The sequence below is a fragment of the Amblyomma maculatum genome, chromosome 11, assembly GCF_055883805.1.
Source record: "Amblyomma maculatum isolate TAMU_Amacu chromosome 11, ASM5588380v1, whole genome shotgun sequence".
NCBI lineage: Eukaryota > Metazoa > Arthropoda > Arachnida > Ixodida > Ixodidae > Amblyomma > Amblyomma maculatum.
In genome coordinates this window covers 29793221-29814553 of record NC_139354.1, presented here as the reverse complement: position 1 = coordinate 29814553, position 21333 = coordinate 29793221, and the positions used below count along the sequence as shown (strand labels likewise).

At 49.6% G+C, this 21333-nt stretch overlaps 1 protein-coding gene across 2 annotated transcripts in view; it reads left to right on the top strand.

Annotated features, from left to right (window-relative positions):
- The first annotated feature begins 2912 nt into the window (after nt 1-2912).
- The window catches only part of LOC146173296 (protein kinase C-binding protein NELL2-like), an 89744-nt gene continuing 71323 nt past the window's right edge, over nt 2913-21333 (top strand). Inside the window, exon 1 of one of the 2 annotated variants that reach the window (XM_084584136.1) lies at nt 2913-3076. The gene's annotated coding sequence lies outside the window, so the exon portion shown is untranslated. The remainder of the gene's footprint in view (nt 3077-21333) is intronic. The other variant, XM_084584137.1, reaches the window with a different exon arrangement.

Genomic DNA, 21333 nt, shown 5'->3' with positions numbered 1-21333 from the left:
GGAATTCCAAACGCTGTGGCGCCATCTAGTGGCAATACCTGAAAGCATGCCTTTCACGGTGCGAAAGGAGGGGTGATTTTTATTTAAAAACGCAGTGGAGAGAGCGCAAGATATAATGAATTATGACAAGCACTCCTAGAAGAAAAAAGAAGTGTGCACTTGCGATAAGCGGCGATATTTTGCTGACATGTAGTCACATGGGGGGACTACACCGAAAGTTATAGGGTTTCTCCACCAGATAGCGCCTTTGTTGTTTTTATGTGATCTTCAATGCCAAATTAAAATTATAAAGCCTCTTTTCTTCGATATTGTAGTGCTCAATGTGTACTATATGAAGAAACGTCTTTTCCTCTCCACCATAATCTCATAACATATTTTAGACAGTGTTCTGTCCCTTTAAGGGGTGCGTGCGGTTGTTTACCGTTTTTGGACAAGTTCTCGATTGTGGCTAAACACCGAGATCACTTAACCCATGAGATTACAGAAGCTGCACAGATCGCTGCTTTGGATGATAAATGTGTCATCAAGCCATCTATCTCCCTGTCCAAACGTGAGCTGGCATTCTTAAGGAGCGTTAATCACTGAGTGGTTTTTCGTCTGTTCTTTTGTCACCGGTTTTTCTGGACGCATGCGCCTGTTAGTCTTTACTAGTCATGTTTCACCTTGGTCGCCTTAGTTTCTTTCAGCTGGAAGTTAGCGCCTGTGTTGTGTACCTTTTCTGTGTCCTTCGTCCTTTTGTGCTACACACTTGTGTCATGGAGCAAACCAGAAATCAGAGAGCAGCAACAGGGAGTGGCCTTAGCACCCTCTTGTCACTTGGTGAAGGCCATTCACATCTCTGGATGGGACATTCCCCCAAGTCTGCTAACAGTTAGTTGCCTGTGCAAGTTGGACATTTCATGACGACGTGTAAAGAGATATGGTCAGTACACAAAATGAGAGCAGTGTTTAGGTATATCCTTGACTTTCTCATAGCTGGCCTCCATCGAGGGTGAAGAGGACCGTCGAGCACCACCCCCTGATGAGGACACACGTCCAGCTGCTCAACCAGAAGACAAGGGACCCTCTGATCCAGTAGTTGCCGTGGCTACAGAAGAACGCATGGATGAGTGACAACGCCTTGTCTCTCTACACCACAACAGCACATGCCCGGCACTTTGTCTCTTTTTGGCTATTAAACACTTACATGGATCCTGTCTGGTTTCCTGGTTCACAAGCAGTGGTGTGGTAATATTTTAAAGATGGCGATAACGGGTACAAGTCAAAAGAAGGCACACGAAAAGAACAGGACTGGTGCCACTTACCACTGGGGTTACTGTTCGCACATGCCGGTCATTTTTTTGTAAGACGGCTTAGCCGTGTTACATGTGCACCTCAAGAAAAAGCCAACAACCCACCGTTGGAATCTGTGCTGGCGGGATCCAACCTCAATAAACTCCATTGTGAGTGCAGCAGTCCTGTCATTTTTATATGCCGCCTCTGCCCCCTTTCTAGAAGCATTCGAATATGCTGCACATATAAACCAACTAATCCAAACAAGCAAAAGTACACCTTTTGCTATCAGGGTTATGAGCTACGCCCTAGTAGGCCTTACTAATTTCCTCCAGTTGTGAGCACATTATCATGGATTAATGGAGTCATTGCATCTCCTCGCGTTATTCAAAATTTGGGCATGTCTGTGAACACCCATCCCTTGATGACCCTGCTCCTTATGGCTTCGCTCTCTTGTTTTTACTCTCATTTTTCTTTTCAGTAGTGAGCATTTAGCCATCTAGAGTAAAAATTGTTACACCATTAGTGGAGAACTGAAGTCCTTTTTAAACACCTTAGTACACTGTTGTTGCTATACATGGCCTTGTATACTGGAGAAGAATTTGAGTGTCAAACTACCAGCTTTGGAGGACTTATCCGTTTTCCTCGGCGAAAATTGCTGCAAACGTGTGTAGCATGCTTATAAAGCTGCCAGCGTTGCGAACAACGAAAGTTGCTCGAAAATTACCGCCCGTCATCGCGACTAGCTATGCCCCGCCCTAATTTCTTTCTTTTTTTTATTTATGACCCTAGGGACTGCTCGCGGCTACCGGGTCCACGTAGAGGGGAATAGATGCATGTGACGCGTCCGATCGACGTGCTACAACGAAGTTGCTGAATGCGCTGGGCGGGGCGCCGGGAGGAAACTGCGTGCTCTGAATTAAATTGGTCGTCAAAGTCAGCAGCACGCGCACAGGTCGATCCTATCACCGCATAGGCGCGCCGACGACCGCCACTCAAATGGCCCGCGCCGGCGCATAGAACACTTATCGGCAGGCGGAGCCACCACACAGGAGGGATTCATAGTGTAAAAATTTCAAAGTGGTGAAACTAGTGATACCTCCTCATACGAACGGCCTTGGATTACCTTTGCTGTGCCCTTAGCGGATCGACCGGCTTCATCATCACCTGTTGCTGCGCTGCAGTTCTCACGAAGGCTTTGAACCAAGAAGACGCTCTAAGAACACATTTTCCCTGCAATGCAAAGCAGTAGTGGCTTGTTATAAAACATAGTAAGCTCCCCGTTAGTTTAGGGCGTCGCGAGAAAACTTCTATGCATTTTTCAAGAATTACACAAAGCTAGCGCCCAATTATTTATAGTATGTTACAATTACACTATAGTTACAATCTTTCATAAACTTTTATTTGTTGTTGCGGCATCTGTTAACTGAAAGTATAGTTATCTCTCTCGTTAATGTAAAAATGCTTTTGCAAATTAAGAAAATTTTGTTAACAGATGACAAGCCAACTTGTATAAGAAGCAAATTGCGAATGTTTTGCGTCTTTTACAGCGTCACAGTTTGCAGACTAGGACCACTAAAACCTTTGAAAACTATGTGATTCTCTAGATGTGGGGAGTTATCCAGTTTCACCACTGAGGACATCGCATGACTATGGGAGGCGGCAACCATTTTGGCGGCCGCCGCGGCGCGCGCGCTATGGAAAGGAGTCGAGCCCGCCGCGGCCCGGCTGCGGCATGATGAGGACATGCATCTCCGGTCTCTAACGCTGCTGTTCGCCGATCTGCTGCTGCTCAACTTGATTGGTGAGTGTCTACATCACACCTTGTCCTGAACGCGCTATCGGTGCGGCCAAGCGAACTGCATGTTTGTTTCTCTTTCGCTGCAAGGCCTGTTGGGCCTTCGGTGCCTGAACCTCGCGCGCCGGCCCGTCTCAAATCTACCGGTAATCTTACATAGTGCGTGCAAGGACAGACGTGTTAACGAGCGCATTTATTGACGGAAGGATTTTGCAGGCCTCGGTATTTGCGTGCGAAGTGCGAAATCCGACCGTGCCGTGCTTCGTCTTTACGACATTGGCTTCACCGCACCACACCTACCGCATGTGTCGTGACGTCACTTCTAGCGGGATCGGTGGATGGGGTAGACGTGCTACTTTTACGAAAGGCAATTCTTGAGAGTGGTGAAAGTAATCCCGTGCGTTTCCGCACCTGAACGCCCTTCTACAGTTGCATCGTGAAGCATCTTTGAAGAAACTGCGGTGAAGGCTCGGTATGCATATGCATGTTTATTATTCGACTGACCGACTCCGCCGATTCACCCCTGTCAAGAAAGTACCTTTTTCATGATTCAAGCAAATTTATTCTAGGGGGTATGCGCGGTGTCAACGACTGACAGAGCGTCGCAAACGAACACAATAGACCGTAACTTGAAAACGCGCTTGCTCGAGTATACACAATGGACGCGCGCGACGCCGGCTTTGGCGTGGCGGCGTCAGGTGTGCAACTGTTCAGCACGTGGTGTAAAGTTGCTGGGCTGCTGTTCTTGGCTGCACAGAAGACAAGCCTATAGAGGAACGACCGAGCCGTTCCCATAAGCAAAAAAAGACTTCGCGTTCTGTTCTAGGAAGTCGTGTGTGAACAATAGGCTTTTTCCTCCTTCCCTTGACGACGAAAACGAACACAATCGATATAGCGAAGGAAACCGCGCGCCGGTCGCCGAGATTCGCGAGCACTTTGCGAGATGAATGCAAACATGAGTGTGCACAGCATTGCGTACGCAACGCTGTCTATGCATAGTGTCCTGCGCTTATCAACGTAGAAGAGGAGGGGGGGGGGGGGGGGGGGGGGAGCGCAAACATGTTATTCTGTCTCCGCTCTGTTGGGCGTGCCTAGTTTGCTAGACAAACAGACAGAGAGAGAGAGAGAGAAAAAAAAACACATTTGCATTGGGCAGACATCGCGGAGAGCGATGACAGACTCCTAATGGAAAGAGGTATGCGGCCAGCATTTCTATGCTGGGCAACTTATATGTGCGACGATTATAATACATTTGCAATTTTGTAGGTATCGAGGGCGCCGTCGTGTAGATTATTGAAAACGAAACGCCCAAACCTGCGCTCCGTTTCACGCGCGCGCTATTTTAGGTTTGCATGATGTTATAGTACTGTACGCTTGCGTCGCGGACGAAGATGCGTTTGGTGTTGGATGGAGTTTGCGCGTGGTTGCGTGCTCTGTATGTGAGTGTACGTGTCTCTCTCTATACAGACATCTTTTCCTGGCCGCGCTGCCTCGCAAGCCGCGAAAATGAGGCTTCCGGATGCGCCGTCGCAAATCATGTCGTAGACGGAGCATACTTTGCAGCCTTCGCGCTCGCTCGCCGTCGTCCTCGGCGGCATTCCTTTTTCTCAACCAAGCGTGAAAGGAAGGCGCTGGAGCACGCTACTTGGACGACTCCCAACAGCTTCTGTGCTTTTTCGGATGCCGTCGCCACTTCAGCAGTCGCTATTGGGCGTGCATTTCCATGATTTCCAGCGACAACTTCGAGATCCGAGCTCCGATCGCGCTTTTACACGGGCTCGCACTTGGCTTCCGTGATGGGTGACTGTCCACGTTATAGAACCGTATTGCAAAATGCTGTGATTTCATTTAGTTATATCCCGTCTTAAGTCATCTTACATCAGCCTTTTTCCGTCCTTCTCTCTAATGCATTCATCCTCCGTTCTCATTGCATCGGAAAGCCATTACGCTCTTAATGTATTAAAACGTCTAGGAAAAGTCATGTTCAAGACGTGCTTATTTTGTGAGTTGGGTTCTCGGTAGTGCCTCTGTACAGGCTGCCATGTGATTTCCGGGAGTTCACTGGCGGAAAAATTAGTGGAACATCGAGATGACTCCGCCCAAAATACGTGTCGTGCAAAATAAAGCTATTGCACAAAACCCTTCCAGCGTATGGAAGGAGTCGTGTTCAAGATGTCTGATTTCGGGATGCGATCGTGTTTCTCCATGGGCTCCCTCAGGTACGCCGAAAATTCTCAAAAAGAAGCGCTTGCGGGATTTGTGAAAACTAATGAGGTAAAACACTCCTAGATTACCTGTTGCACCACAAGACTGCTCGATGTCCGGCAGAGGTGGTGGTCAGGATGCTTGTATGTGATTTTGAAGACATTCTCCGCAGCCCTGCTAATGTCTTCCTAAAAACTCGCGTGATACTGTGATCGGCTTTGCACAGTGCTGTGAACTATGGGCGAGCAAAGGCATATGCCACCGCTAGAAATGGTTACCGGTTTGCGAAGACTTAAGAGCTGCACTGCTGAATGAAGTTTGGCCGCACCTTGATGCATGACAAACCTAACAGTTCTGTCGTCAAAAACGATTTAAGCACAATAAATTAAGGTAATAAGTAGTGATGGCTTAATTTTTCCTTTGTAATTAAGATCGTTGCACCCTTTTCCACTGGACTACCGCCCTGGCAAAATTTCGGCAGCATTTTCCTCCACCCCGCCTTTCCTTTCTTGATTTCACTGGGACTTGTTACTTGAAGCGTCAGTTTGAGCACACGTGTGCTGAGCCTGTCACGGTATCGTCGCGCGGTAGACATTGCATTTATCGCATCACTGCTATCAGCATCGTCGTCGTCGTTCTTTGCCGATCATTACGCTCCCTCCCTGAGCTTGCCGAGGGCGTGTCATCGGGCGTGCATTAGATGCCTTGAATCGCTTGGAAACGCACGCGTCGTAGTCGCGCTGTACGTGCCGTAGCCGCTCTGTACGCGCGACGCGGGAAACGAGCCTTTTCCCAAACATCGGCGGAGCGCGCGGCTAATTTTGGCCGGGGGCCGAGAGCAGTCAGTCAGTGCCCACCCCCTCCTTTGCGGTGGAGGACTTTCTCCTTCGCCGCCGTCACCGAGCACCGCAAACGATCGCGCGTTCTCCGCATCCCCTGAGGCTATGTGGGAATCGTCGTAACGCGGGTTAACTGAAACCGCTTCGCCCTGTATAACTTCGTTTAATAAGCTATTTATAGCATTGCGAAAAGGTAGGGACGATCTTGGCCAATCAGGGTGACGCGCACAACAAGAGTGTGCTACTACCCTTTTATGCCGTCGTTGGCCACAGGAGGGTAGTAGCATAGTCATGTAGTGGCTCCATTTTGATAGGCCCAGAAGCCCTTTCCTTTGCTACTGCTACGAACAACCCTTAAAACTAGTTGATCACATCTAAAATTATTGTGCTGGAACTGGACACCACTCCCCACTGTTTCTAAATAATTTGCGCTGCAATCCTACCCCCCCCCCCCCCCCCATCCCCCCTCTTTGTCGCGCACTTTGGGTTTTTTGCATAAATGTTTGCTTCATCTCATCAAGCTGGCGCAGTTCCAAACCCTCGTTGGCAAATCCCCTCCCCCTTGATCGGTGTCCCGGATAAACTGGAAGCAAGGAGCCTTATTTGGCCGCATTTCCCGAAGATCGACACGTTTGTTGTCCAGAACGCGTCGCAGGCTATGCGGCGAACCATTGAGCCATTGCTGAGGCGGTCACTTCAGGTGCGAGGCCCCCCAGTTAAACGAAACATGCGTTCCCAATCCCGTGTTCGAGAACGTAACAAAACAGAAACAAGCGTGGTATATGTGTCGGCTTATACGCGGGCCTTCACGGTATGGCGCCCGCGCGGAGCATATATGCAGCAGCAGCTCCCGGCGGCGGCGTCGGGAGAGCCCTCTTCTGTGCCGGCGGCGTCGGCAGCCTTGTTCGTCCGCCGCCGCCGGATTCACCCTTCGGCCCCAAAATCCGCGCCTCCCCCATCACTGAGAGGGCGGGGGTCTCCCTGTGTCGGGAAAAGAGCGCTCCTCCAAATTGACTGCTGCCGAGGCCGCCGACGCGACGCAGGCCTGATGGGCGGCGCCCACAGCGTGGAGTCTTTCTTTCTTTCTTTCTTTCTTTCTTTCTTTCTTTCTTTCTTTCTTTCTTTCTTTCTTTCTTTCTTTCTTTCTTTCTTTCTTTCTTTCTTTCTTTCTTTCTTTCTTTCTTTCTTTCTTTCTTTCTTTGTGGCTTCGACTTTTGGTCTTACCTTACATCTTCGCCGTTGTCCTTTCATTTCTGGCTCTCCCTCTGACTCCTAACATGTTTTCCTTCGTACGCAGTGTTCGGTAGATTTGCATGGGATATTGTATTTGTGTATTGTCACGTCATCCGTATTTAGAGAGATTTTGCTTAGCGGAGACGTGTGCCGGATAGCACCTCCTGTGCTGTGGCCAGGGGTGGGGCCAGGTCCGGCCAGGTGACTACGAACGTCTTCGAAGTCCAGGGCGGAAACCCATCTGGTCGGAGATGGGTACATGAAGGAGAGGCAAAACACCGACCAAAAAAATGAAAGCACTGACGAAACGACAGTACTTTCATGCATTCAGTCAGTCAGAACTTAACGTATTTTCGAAGCAAATGTGATGTGTACCAACGTTACTAGAACAAACTTTGATGTGTACGAGATCCTGCAGTGGAGCCAAGTCAGTAGCGCGTTCGGGGGAAGGTAGTTGGGTGTGTTTAGGGAGCCCAGTGATAGTTAATCGAGATTATTCTGTCGGCGAGAGAAAACTTATATACTAATAGTACTAGTACGTAAATTCGCACGTAGAGAACAATTCAGTCCCGGCGCCGCTGCAACTCAGTGGTTCTGGTGCCTACTGAGGGGACCCGGGCTCGAACCCAGCCGCGAGTGTACTTTGCGACGTCAGTCAGTACACAAAGCACCCAAGGGGATGTAAATTGTTCGGAGCCCCCACACTGGCATCCTTCACAGCCTGAGTCGGCTGGGGACGTTAGACCCCACAAACTATAAACCATTTCACGACGTTACCGCCGAGGCCATTGTTGGTGCACGTAGCGCTTGGTTAGACTATTTGTAATGCCCTGCAAATCGCCCGTAGACCAATGCAAGCGTGGTGCGCGACCACCGCATGTCGCAGGGTTGCAACATATTGACGGGTACGGATTCGTGTTTCTTTTAAGGTGAATGGATAAGTGGCCCTCACTGCATGTGAGCCGTGTGAAAACTTGCTTGGTCGCGGCTATCGAAATCATGCGCCATAGAGGAAGTCGAGGACGGAGCAATTGGAAGGAGCAGGTCCACAAGAAGGATGGGTGGATGCCGCAGGCAATAACTACTGGATTACATTGCAATGCTTTGAACCAGCTGTCCGCCCGGCCTCCAGCAGTCGATACCGCGGACTACAGTATAGATAGAAATAAATAGTGAAAAAAGAAAACAGTTGCGAACTATAGGCAGTCTTCCACGTCGTGTGTATCACTCGGCTTAATAGAAAACAGGCTCAGTTTCTAATACGTGAGTATAACCAAATAAGTCAGATGCGTTGAAATTCTTCAGCCTGTAATCTTGTCTGATCTTTAGCTTTTTATTTGGTTATCCAGCAAAGCCTTAACAGTGGCCTACTTTCTGTCACGTGGGGATAGTGCGTGGCGATTTCGATGAGTGTATCGCCGCACGCAAGTAATGGAGATGACCCAGGCACGCGAGCAGACAGACCCCTTCGAAGAATGCAAAGAAGGCTCGGCCGTTCAGTGAGGGGTTGCGGCGCGTGCGGACGGAACACAGAGACGGAAGGCAGGCGAGCGAGGGGAAGTTACGGAGTGGTCGTTAAATATTTGGTAGCGGGCGGTGCTGCGCCTCTAGTTGTTGGAAGCGCGTTCCACTCATGGGATACGTCAAGTCGCTGATCTAATTTAGGCTGCCCGCCGTAAACTGCACGGGGTGCGTTTGGTTCCGTTTGTCTCCCTCCCTACCCGGAGTATGCGAAGATGCCTGTTGTATACATGTTCTCCAGCAGCTGGTACCACGTATACGCAGCGGCCGGCTTGTTCAAAATCATGTCACGCGGGAGCCGCTGCACCACACGTGACTCACGCCGGATGACTCTCCGTTGGCGTGGAACACGATGTTTTTTCGTTGCCCTCGGTACCACGTAAGGTTCACAACGCGGCCCGGATCCAGCAGCTCCTTCCATGTCTGCAGGGCATGTTTGGTTTTTGACAGATGATTTGCGCGCATTGTTCAGCGTTGGACTGCGGTAGTGTCGCCAGCGGACACCATTGTGCCGTGGCTGAAAACGGTTGCTACTGGTTTTGCGCTCTGCTGGGAGCGTTAGAGACGTATACGGAACACATCGATGTGACATCGCCATCTTGCTCCCCAAGGAGTGCTTTTGAGTGGCGAATTGCGTAGGCGCTTTCGAAGCTGGGAGATGTGCTTAGAACAGGAGTCGTTTACGAACGCGGTCAAGTGACGCCTGTCCAGGCCCGTCGATAACAAAGTGGCCTTCAGGACCAGCGGAGCTAATCTTGGACGTCTGCTGGCCGGCTTCATGCCGTGTTGTCCGCTCTGGGCCGCGGTGCGTGCATCTTGTGTTTGTGGGCGGTCCTGTTGTCTGTTTTTTCCCCGCGAGAGACGAGGCTTTCAGTGCAGACAGCAGTGACCGTGTTGACTCGATGGCGCGGGATTAGGGCGCAGTGAATGGAAGGCGCTCGGCGGGAGTTCATCCCGTGCATGCCGCTGACAGATGATGGCGCGTCGTCGTGTCCGCCCGTGTAGTGCAGTCGTCGGGTCTCCTTGTCGTTCGCGACAAAGTGGGTCACACACTACCGTCGGGAGTGGGCGGGGGCCGATCGCCATGGCCCCTGCGGGGATCAATACGTTCTGACGGTCTATGTATACACTGCAGCCTATCTCGAGGACGCGGAAGGGAGGGTCCGGGGGTGCATTTGAGAAGCGACGCCGCGTGTGGGACGGGAGGTTCGGGGTATTTTCGTTTTCTTAGCCGTGTTCGATGTCTACTGATCAGGATAATGAAGTGCCGTCTCGACGGGCCGCGGGCCCTGTGAACACGCGAGTCCATTGATCCTTGTCCTATATCTCCTGTTGCACGCATGTCATGCTTGGTAACGCTTTGTTTCTCGGATCTCTTTCTTTCTTTTCGCAGCCAGCGTTTATCAAATCGACACACAGGACTACTACGTTCCAGTTATTGTTCTGAGTAATGCAAAAAATTGGGGATATGCGAATTCTAGTGAGGGCATGACGAGATACTGGCCCGTGGTTGTCTCTATAGTTTCTCGCGTATTTATATAGCATAGATATGTAAGGTGTCATTTTATGTGAAAAACCAGATGATATACATAACCCCCGCTTGTTGCGAGCCTCGCGAGTCCTAGTAATCATATCAAGCCTGGCTAGCAACCAGAGTCGTGAGTTCGAATTCTGCCTGGAACCTAAAATTCTCGATTTTTTTCTTCAAATGAAACAAATCTCGTTATAAAGCTAAATCACTTGAGACGTGTCGTGGCTTTTAACCCGTATTGTCAAGTTTTAATCACTTTCCTTCCACGCGTGACGTCACGGGGCACCGCTGGGCATGCGAACGCGCTACCTTGCGTTCAGCAGCAGCCCGTGATGTCAGCTGAAACGCGACGTCGGTTGCCTCTGAATCTTGAACGTAAACGACGTGTTGCACTTCGTCTCTTCTCTCCTCTTTTATTTTCTTTTTTCATGGCGACGACCATGGTCATCCGCCTGCCTTCGTCGTCGGTCAGTGTGGCTGTCGCCATCGTAACCTCGTTAGTAATGCAGCAGGTCCCGCTTGGTGGCGGGCCTGTGCCCATTATATATCCTGGTGCTTTGCTTTTGGCGCCCAACGTTACCCTGTGGTCTTGCGAGCGCGGTCCGTCCGTTACATAATTAAAGCGTTTTCCTGTCGAGCTTTAAGGGAGGGGAGCGTCCTTTTTATCGCGTCTGTGAGACGTCTGTCGCGCTATAGGTCTCATTTTATGCATTTCCTTCCTTTTTTTTTTTCTTGTTTTCCACGTCTATACTAGACCGCTTCGTCTCGCCTTTGATGGACGTGTGGAGTAAGCAGCTTGATGGATGTCTCCGCGTCTGTGTCCGCTCGTCGTTCATGTACGGGACTAATTATGCGAGTCTAGCTGAATGCCGCGTCCCGTCAGACGATGCACTCTCGAAATGGCGAGCTCTCTCCCGTCATTGAATTGTTGCAGGGGCCCTGAGCGGAGACTTCAGGGGCACAGGTGTTACTTTTTTCCGAAGCGCCGCGCTCGGTGCGCGACTTGGATTGAGCGCCTGACGTCAGCGTGTTTACGCTCTCTCCGACTCTTATTAATGACACCAGGTAGGCGTGACGTCAGCAGCGTCGTGTTGAAGCCTCCGTGTCATGCACTATAAAAGGCGTATCTCTTCCGCGTTGTCCTCCCGGACAGCGCTTCCCACTTGAAAGCGGCATATCCTTTCCCGCTTATCTGTGTCGAGCGTTGAAAAGTCGCCCGCAACGTTGTACGAGCGCGGCAGCTGCTTGGGTGCGGGATTTACTCATGCTGGAAGCATAGTCGACGGAATTTATTCGTTGTTTTGAAAGCGGTTCGCGCACGTTATGACTGCGTTCTCTGTGTGCGTACGGCTTGCTTGCAAAGCGGCGGTTTAACTTTTTTTTTTTAATACGAAAACACTAATCCGGACGTTCAGAGCTTAGCAAAATCGTGTAAAGTTTGCACGTCCGCTTGTACAGTACGGTCCGCTGTTAAAGGGAACATGAGATCGCGTGGCCTAAATACTTTGCAAACCGCTGCCGCCAACTTCCACTGGCAAGAATGGACGGAATGAAGTGCATGTTCGGGAAGATCAGTCAGCCGTGCTTACTGCACATGTATCTTGCGCGATCGTTTGTCGCTGGCTCTCTCGGGAGTGCATTATAAAGCGCTGCAGGAACGCGGCCTCATGTTCCCTTTAACAGTGGACCGTACTGTACAGCGCTTTCAGCTAAAAAACTCAAAACGTTGGAGCGGAGCGGATTCGAACCTAGAAGCGAGTACGGAACGTCGTAGTGGTCGCTGCAGCCGATCGCCCTTGTTGTAAAAAAACGTGCGTTATCGATGTGTGGCAGGTGAGCTCCATTGTCAAACGACGAACCAGTTATGTTGAGCGAATAAGAGAAATTAGAGCGATGGCAGCGGTGGTGTAACAGCAGTGGATGAGATTTGTGCACAGTACTATATACACTGTAAGTGAAGTTTGTTTTGTGGGGTTTAACTTTACAAAGCGACTCAGGCTATGAGAGACTGCGTAGTGGAGGACTCCAGAAATGTCGACCACCTGGGGTTCTTTAACGTGCACTGACGTGTAGCGTGTAGTGCACCAAGGTCATTGGTCACTGCTCAATAAATTAAGGCCTCCGTGATATATCTCTCCAGGATCAGTGCTGTCTTGTGCGAACTGCGACCCCCTATTACAAAAAAAAAAAAAGAATAAAAATACTTCCTTAATACACTCGAAGCCGGGCATATCGAACTATACTCGTAGGAGCGTATCGAACTCAAAGGGGTTCGCGAATGCGATATGTCCATAAATCGATATATGCGTATGTTTCGGTGAATTCGTTCAAGGATTTCTAAAAATAGAAGTTTGAAATAGAACAAAGCCAAAGGGACATCGGTTCTATTCCGGCACCTGGGCCATCGGTTTTCCTTTTTAGACAAACTTGCTCAGCTCTGATGTCACGCCCGTCTCAACCAATCACGATTTCCTCGACATGTCACCGACACCACATTTTCCTGCGAAGAGGACGTACATTTAACGCTGTCGCGTGGCAATTCCTTCATCAGGACAAATCACTTCATCATGACTTCATCAGGCACTAGAACTCCATAGCCACTGCCTGGCGTAAGGGGCCTTATTCTATAGCCGTACGCTACAAACACAATACCCGCTTATTAACGTTAAGGCAGAGTTGGTTTGAGCAACGCCTTGGACAGCTCCAAGGCTACGAATCACGTAGGCGAGGGACGCTGCTAGGCTTTATATAGTTAGGTTGACTACACATCACATGACTGCAATGTGGTGTGCCAAGGGAGCAGGAAAGACCCACTTGGTCACGTATTTTCACAGCGCGGCCGTCAGGAGCCGCAGGCCTTATAACCGTTCCGTCCGCGCGCGCCAAAAGCGATCGAAGAGCGCCGTGTGGAGAAGCTGCACACTTGTAAGGAGCGGCTTGCCGTTCGATATATCGGATTAGTGGGGAAACTGGAGTTCGGTATACTGCGTGACCTTTTCATGCGCTTGCGCAGGATTTTTGAGGGGGTAATCTGTGTGTTCGATGTAGCCGAAAATTTCGGATATCCGAGTTCGACTGCACAATCTGCGCACATTTTTTTAAAAAGGAGAAATGGCGTCTCTGGGCGTAGTACTGTCGTTGAAATAACGTTAACTGCTTCTGCGACATAATATAGCCAAACTGCTTCCGTATTTGCTGTATTGTAAATGCAAGCAACGTTATTTGAAAAACATACATTGAGGGAAGCCAACTTTACGAGCTAAAGATGTGCGTTTTCGAGTCGTTAAATATTTCGAGTGCTGCATTGCCGATAAAGAAAATCTAAAAACTGGATTCGACTTTTATTGGACGGCCGACAGTTTTTTGATATTTTAACCTCTGTAATCAAAGGTATAAAGGTTGATTCGTTAATTTTAGTTAATAATTGTTTCATCATGCTCTGTCACGTATACAGTCGTGCCTCATTAATTCTGGGGACCAAATTTTTCCATGCATTTACATCTCGTTAATATGGAAACTTGTTGTCCGGACAATGTAGACGGACAAGATGCACTAATACCATCAGGGTCATGCATTTTTGTTTGCTTTAATATGGACAGTCATGAAAACCAAATCGCTACACTGCTTCAAAAATAGTTTCTCTTCTAGATTTTACTGACAGGCACCACGTGAAGAAGAGAAAAGGCGTCTCTGGGCCTATAGTATACTGTCGTGGAAATCACGTTAACTTCTTCTGCGACATAATATATATAGCCAAACGGCTTCCGTATTTGTTGTATTGTAAATGTATTGTAATTCATATCTTCATATCTTACACTGCGAAGTTACGCAATCGATGCATGTTACGAATTTTCGTATTGTATGAATTCACTTGAACAAAACTCGGACAGCAGCTTGCGATTTGTAGAAATTGGGATTCAGCAACATTCAACCAACTAAATGCTGATGCGTAGCAGGGGTTCGTGGGAGATGAAAAGTTGAAGTAATTAATTAATGAAACGTCATCGAGAACAATATCACAATACTTTCAATTGCATTGCATTTGAAGTACAACAATGACTCGGGTAATGTTCTTGTAGCTCCTAATGCCAACTTCGCTGGCCTACATTATGCACCAAAGCAGACTTTATCCTTAGCATTTTTTTTTTGTTTTTAGAAAAGAAAAGTTCCGATTCGTTATTCCGGACGGCTAGCTTTATGGACAGTTTTGTGCGGAAACGAAAGGGTCCATATTAACGAGGCAAGACTACATAATGTCCGCCTTGTTGTACAATCCACATGCACGGACCGCACTGACGTCTTTTCGGCACGGTTTAAAATAAAGATCTGTTAACCGTTAAAGAAACCTGATATGCATGAGTAGATTTTATTGGTTAAATTTCGGGGCTTGGTGGATACGGTCGTCCAGTTTCCCTCGGGGGATCGAGCGGGCAAGAAAGGTTCTCTATGCATACATGACGCCATGGAAGGGTGATCAAACGCTGCGTGCAATGGGCGGGGATGATCGTTTTTCTCCGGTGACAATTTTTTTCAGTCAATCAGTCAGTCAATCAGTCAGTCAGTCAGTCAGTCAGTCAGTCAGTCGGTCGGTCGGTCGGTCGGTCGGTCGGTCGGTCGGTCGATCGGTCGGTCGGTCGGTCGGTCGGTCGATCGATCGATCGATCGATCGATCGATCGATCGATCAATCAATCAATCAATCAATCAATCAATCAATCAATCAATCAATCAATCAATCAATCAATCAATCAATCAATCAATCAATCAATCAATCAATCAATCAATCAATCAATCAATCAATCAATCAATCAATCAATCAATCAATCAATCAATCAATCAAACACCGTTAGGTCGAAACGGCGCTCCCACTCTGGGCTAAAATTGGTTACGCTAGACTATATAAAGATCGCTCTGGTGGTGCCTTCTGTTGATGACGTGTCTAGGCAGTTGCCCTCGGCTAAGTATGGCGGTTGAAACGGTCAGGTTGGAAAGTATAGGTGAGCAGCTTCGTAGAGACTGGCCGAACGAGATATGTTTATCTTGACCGCTTCTTGGGCAAAATGCTTAACATTTCTTTGAGCACGAAGTGGCGCCGGAAAAACTCTATTGGCGGGCTGTTGTTGCATGAACAACGTAAAAGTATGTTGTGCAGATTTAAGGCCTTCGGCCAATGAGACACAGCGGCCCGAAAGCAGAAACGCGGTGGATTCTTTCTAATTGCAGTCCAGCCTATTATTATTATACGCGTACTCTCCCAAGGCTCACTACGCTAACGACACATGACCCTTTCCTTTCTTCATCACTTATTTCACCCCTCTCTTCGTCGTACGGTCCAGCTGTCCTAATAAATGGGCAAGAACCCCGGTCAAAATGGTTGAAATTTATTCGGAGCCCTTCACTACGGCTGCACGTTTGCCCCCATTTCTTTCTCATCCTTCCTTCCTCCTTGCCCTCACAGGTCCGTTGACGTGACCATCGAGAAATTACTGCGCGTTTTCTTTTTATTTAAAACCTGTTTCTATCTTCCTCATTAAATGAGGCATTTACTCTGCCGCCTTCCTTTTTCCATTGAAAGTAATCACCGCAGCATCTGCACTAAAATTTGAGGCTCGGCATGCGGCTACTCCTCCGATATATATAAAGGGGGCCCATTTCGCTACGTCAGCACGTGCTTGCTTGCGTAGCCTCAGCATTTGAGAGCCTCATTTTTCATCCTTGTCCATAGCCGTGGCGGCGTTTGCATAGCGCACACATCAGCCGCAAGAGAGGAAACGGGGTTGGGAACGGACCAGGAAAACGCGAGCAACAGCGGCGACGACGAGGAATGCCACTCACACGCTGCCGCCGCAGTGGCACGGAACTGCCCAGATCCGTCTCCTCCGAACAACCCCTGCCGAGCGCTCACGGAACTCGGAAAGGACGTAGGGGTGTCCGCTGTCACGTCTCTCACTCTTGGTCCAGCGACTCCCACCGGAGGGTTCGAACCGCTCCGGATGCAACAGTGCGTGCGCGCGCCGCGACACCTGTTGCGCTCGCGTTGTACAGGGTGAGGAAGCTGCAGCTCCGGCTTCTATTCGTTCGCATGGTGCACGCATGAGATGTGGCTCGCCAGTGAGTGCAGTGACCGGGATGAAATTCGTTGCGTGCGTAGGAGAGCGCTGAACTGTGTGCAGTGACTCGATCAGTCTGGAAGAGCTGCAGTTGTGATACGTGGTCGCTCAATATTAAACGGAACAAATTGCTTCGGCGTTCCTTGGAAGATTAACCCGTATTGTATGTGTCAAGCGCAAGTGGGTCCTCTTTGCTGGCGAATGAATTCGTACTTTGGAGCAAACTGATCGTTCCCTTTCATACTGAGCGAGACTGTACATACCCGTTCTATTATGGTCGTTGCACTATACCTATCGACGCAAATACTAATTTGTATTTGCGTTTTTTAATGCCGTCAACGGACGTGTTCCAGTGAACGTGAAGAAACTATGAATTGCTCGGACGAGTGTTCTCCGGGAAGAATGCGTGTTCTCTCTCCTGATGAGGCAATAGAAAAGGGGGGGGGGGGCAAAGCGCTCCCCGCCACTTCTCTCCCCCACTAGAACGCGTCGCCCCAAAATTCAAGAACCACTGAATCAATCAATGCGTGTTTTTCATTGTATTAGTTGTCATTTTGGCTTGCTTTATAAACGCCGTTTCAGATTTCTCAATGCGAGAAGCCTAAACTCGTTACAACACTGTGACGTCATTACCGAGTCGTACTACTGATCTTCCTAGTAGAGGTCATGTGCGTAGAGACCTTTTCGGCCTAGCTTAATTTGTTGCATGCAAAATCCGCACTGGTAGAAGAAGGACGTAGGCTGCAACGCCTATTGCCAGCGTTAATCACTTAAGAAGTGTAACCAATACGATTGCAGCATTTCTGGCATTCGTTTTATTACCGGGAGGCGGCAATAGTTTGATTGTTTTGTCGCATAATTTCAGCTAAACCGTAACCTGCAATCGGCGCTCACGCTGACTAATGCAATCTGTTGGTTTAACCTCCCCGTTCTCGTTTGGATAGGAAATCGAAATCTGGCTAAGTTATACATGCTTGGAGGAAAGGGTGTAGCGGACGACGGTGGCACGCAGAAACGAATAAGCGGTGACAGAGCGTATTCACGACAGGAATCGCTCCGCAAACGAGGGGTGGAGTTCCGGTCCAGTGGGAATGTGTCGGGCCCGTGGGACTGTCCGCCGTGCGCAGCCCCCGACCGCGAAGAAGAGGGCGCGAGTGAAAGCGGTTCCCGCTGGCGCAGGGGCTGGGAACACTGACCAGGCCCCGCGGTCGGAAAGGGGGAGAGACTCCGTGGGGTGCCTATCCGAGCCACCTCGAGGGCAATCACGAAAGTGCAGGCTCAAGGTGACTCTGCTGCTGCAGGTATGGCGGGCAGGCGTTCTGTCTTCCGTCAAAGCCTGCCGTGAACCCCGAGGAAGCTTGGGTATACGAAAGAGAGAGAGAGAGACGGCCCATCGAAAGCCGAGGAAACAGCTTCAAAAGGGCAGACTCTGGCGGCTGCAAAGTAAAGGCGAGCGATGGGGGATGGAGGGAAAGGCTGAAAGAAAAAAAAAATGAAAGAGAAAAGAAACCCTGAATTATTTCGCCCATTTGTCTTCCTTTTCGGTTTTCGGGTGGCGCGGAAGAAACCCGTTTATTCAGTCCGCCTTTGCCACACTCCTTCTGGGGTGCTTTTTGATGTTTCGTTCTGCCGTCCCAAAATCTGGACTATCGAAAAAAAGAGGCTCATGGAAATTCAGCCTTTTCGGCCAGCGCAAGCTGAATGCCGCGCAGTGTACAGGTTTCCCGGAAGCGAGAAGGGCTCCCGAGTCACGCAGCTCGGCCGCGGAGCCTTGCGAGCTCTCTACACAAGGATGCAAGCACACACACACAAGAGTTCAGAGGCCTGCAAAATCGCGCCCGCGGAGTCGGCGCCTGTGGGGCCCGCCCCCCTTTGGTACACAGCAGCAACAACCACACGCTAGCAAGTGGCAAGCAACATCGTTGTCCTGCCCGGCCAGGCGGGCGGGCGACGGCGGCGGCTTGTATCGATTCTGTCCAGGTCGCGGCACGCCGCTCGTCTTGATCGATACTTCAGGGAAAGCGTCGCTCATGGCCACCGCTGCGAATGCAGAAGCAGTAGCAGCAGAAGCCGTTGCTCGCTCGGTGCTGCTTACGACTATGCTATCCTCTTGCAATCACTTTCGACTCCGCGGCTCGGCTCGGCTTGGCTGCGGGGATAATAGCCGCTTTGCGCGCTCGTGGTAAGCCTTTGGTGGCGCGACTTATTGACTGGCGCTCGCCGCGGAGCTTGGCCGCGTGGCGTCGCTGCGAGCGTCTGCCGTGCTGCTGCAGCCCGCTAGTTGCATTGACTGGATGGATTTAACCGCCGCCTCCCGTGGAGGTGGTGGTGGTTGGAGGTCGGGGTAGTCGGTGATGGTAGCAACCAGCGCTGGGTGATCCGTGGCTGTGCAGCCGTGCAACAACGTAAGTGGGGTTCATTCTCACCGTGCGTACATGGTTAGCTGCGAGAACAAGACGCCCATCAGCCTTCCTTGAAGATTTCAGATAGGCAGAGGGTCAGCATTTTCCTTTGGTCTGTAGCTGTTCCTTGTTGCGTGCAAGAGTCTCATTTCGTAGAGGGGAAGTCCAGTGAAGTCGGACAGGAGGTAGTCGCTCCGTTCGGCCAGGAAACGAATCGGGTATTAACGAACAAAAGAAAAAAAAAACTTTTTTTTTCCGGGCATTATTGAAAGCTGTAACGTTTTGGAAACCGCTTTCGTGCACTGCGGCACTTTCAGTACCACTGTTGTCTTAAAAGCTTGCCACACCACAAAGGTCGCGCTATTTGCAGTCATAGCAAAGTGAAGGTCGACAGAGACGAGCAAGAGCACTCATGTCATATGTCTGCAAACCGTATTGCATTTTAGTGACCGAGATATGTGCGTGTTCTATGCCGATGGAATGACCCACTATTGTTCCTTCAGTTTATGCACTTGCACGATTCTCGTGTAATCGTACACAATTTAAGCCGCTCCATCATACAGAGTGTATAGCTTATGGTGGCTGACTGTATGACTTTGCGACCGCATACATCCCCTTTTGCACCTTTCTAAGCTACCGTAACCCAGTAATGCAGTTCCGATGAAAGATGGTCAGATATGTTGTGCTATAATTTTCTCAGACTAGAAAAAGGCTCGAAGCTTGGTCTTTTAGAAACTCGCTTCTAAGGCATGCAATTTGTTTGGCACATCGCATGGTGTTTTCTCTTCATCCGCTCGTCTCTTCTCTCTTAGCTTTCAGGACGGATCTTGTAAACTTGCCTTCAGACAGGTGTTGCCGGAAACTACTTTCTTATTCGAAAAGGGGCGTTTAACTGCGAACGGTCCTACCTCTTTCCTCCTTACCAAAAAAATCCATTACATTACCATTACAGAGCTTGCGAAATGAGCTCTGTAATGGATGCGACACGGTTGCAGTGCCGCCGTCAGTGAGTATAGCTTTCAAAACGGACCACGAAAGGCATCGATTTTTAAGCTCCATTACATTACCTTGCCATGCGTTTTTGCAGTTCGAGATAATCAGTCCCCGCGCCACCTTTTCCCACCTCTCCCGTTTGAGTTCAGGCGCCGCTGGAAAAGAGAAGATTTTGAGAAATGTCGATATAATCAATGACCACTTGCTCGCAACGAACGGCTCCTGTTGCAAACGCATTCCAAGGTTGATCGACGCACATTCGGCCCGAGCGTCTTGCCTGCAACCATTTGGGCTGCGGAGTGTGTCTTGCTTCGCGGTGCTCGATGCGCTCCCGCGCAGCCAGGCACTTCCCAGACGGCGGACACGGGGCGCCAGGACGTTTCCGATGGCCTAGCGGCGGAAGCGGATGATAAATTCGACACCATATACGTGCAGGGCCGGCAAAGTGCTTCTTTCTGTCCTCCCGCCGTCCTTGGGCGGGGGCCAGTACAGGCGTGCAGAACGGATCAAGGCCGACCAGCGCCGGCGTTATGGCGTTGAAGACCGCTTCATGCCGCCCTTGTCCGAACTGCGTGTGCATCGGCTGGCAAAAATCTAATGCGCTGCAGAAGCAGTGCTGTTACCGAAAATTTAAGGGAGGTGCTTGGAGAAGTAAAAAAGAAATCGACTTCATGCTTATTTTGCGTGAGTCGCAAAACCCGGCGAGGGCTATAGTATAAACGCTGACAGTCATTTATTTCATCATTTCTGCCTGCTTAGCTCCGCCGCGCGCTCGACTCTTGTGCTCAAGGATCTAATCCTGGTCGCGGCTTGCCGCTTTTCAATCGAGGCGAAAGGCATATAGCGCCCCCTGTACTGTGCGATGTCAATCACACGTTAAAGAACCGCAGCGGATATACATTCCTGGAGTCGTTCACTATGGCGTCTCTAAACCCTACTAACCAAACCATACCAAACCCAGCCAAGAAAACTATACAGAAGATTTTCTGTTGTCACAACCGAATTTCTGTGTTGTTTTTGACAGTGAACCTGTTGTGACAACAGAAAGTTTTGTAGTAACGTCAGAAATTTATGTAGTTACGACATAAACGTACTACAGACTACAGAAAAGAACTGAAAGTACTACAGAACGGCAGAAAATTTGTTTACGACAGAACTATACAGAATGTTCTGTAGTATTTTTGACACAGTTCTGTTTTCATTTTGTCGACTGGGAATCATTTCTGCCTGCTTCTCCCCTTGCTTAACCTTATCGAAAGGTCTACGCGCTGTAAAACTGCTACTTTGTCTTTCTTTATAGCCTTATACGACCCCTGAGCATAAATGCACGCTCTGACGTACTCCGGCAGAGATCAAATGTGAAGCCTCACCGGTGCATAAACGTCTGGCGTAAGCAGATTCGAGTCCTGTCAGTCGCATTTTCTCTCAATG